The 698-nt window shown below is 41.8% G+C and overlaps 1 non-coding gene across 1 annotated transcript; it reads left to right on the top strand.

Moving 5' to 3' along the window:
• On the top strand, nt 202-273 carry TRNAC-GCA. Its single transcript has one exon. It is a non-coding gene; the product is annotated as a tRNA-Cys (tRNA).

A 698-nucleotide genomic window follows, 5' to 3' on the forward strand; every position in this document is an offset into this window, starting at 1 on the left:
ACAAAGTGCAGTCTGTACACTCTGATGTAATGCCGCTCCTGTAGTAGCTATAGCAATAATTCCTAAAATGGCAGCAATTAACAATCCAATAAGCCGTTTAGTGCATTTTAATACTTTCTTAAGGATCTGTTCTACAATATAGACTGTGGGGCTATCCTGCCATGGTCTATTCATTTTTACAGGAAGCCATACTCCAGATCTTCCCTGGTGGCTCAGATGGTAAAGCGTCCGCCTGCAATGTGGGAGACCCAGGTTCGATCCCTGGGTTGGGAAGATCTCCTGGAGAAGGAAATGGCAACCCACTCGAGTACTCTTGCCTGGAGAATCCCACAGACGGAGGAGACTGGTAGGCTACAGTCCATGGGGTCACAAAGAGTCGGACGTGACTGAGCGGCTTCACTTTCATATTCCAGATCTGGTTTTTAGAATATATAGAGGATAGTCATTCTGAAACTGGAGGGAAGAACTGATACAAGTGTAAAAAACAATTTTGATAGGTAAGTAACCCAGAAGAGGCATTATAAAAAGTAGGTCCTATCAAAAATATGAAAGGTAAATGAACACGTGCTTTAATCCAATGGGTTGAATTTTTATCAAAATGTAAGGAATGACCTGATACTGTCAAATTAAATTGCCCCTTCCATGCTGTTATTGGTTGGAAGGCAGCTGATATTTTCCACAATTCTAAATGTAAAGGC

The sequence above is a fragment of the Capra hircus genome, chromosome 18 (assembly GCF_001704415.2).
Source record: "Capra hircus breed San Clemente chromosome 18, ASM170441v1, whole genome shotgun sequence".
NCBI classification, from domain to species: domain Eukaryota; kingdom Metazoa; phylum Chordata; class Mammalia; order Artiodactyla; family Bovidae; genus Capra; species Capra hircus.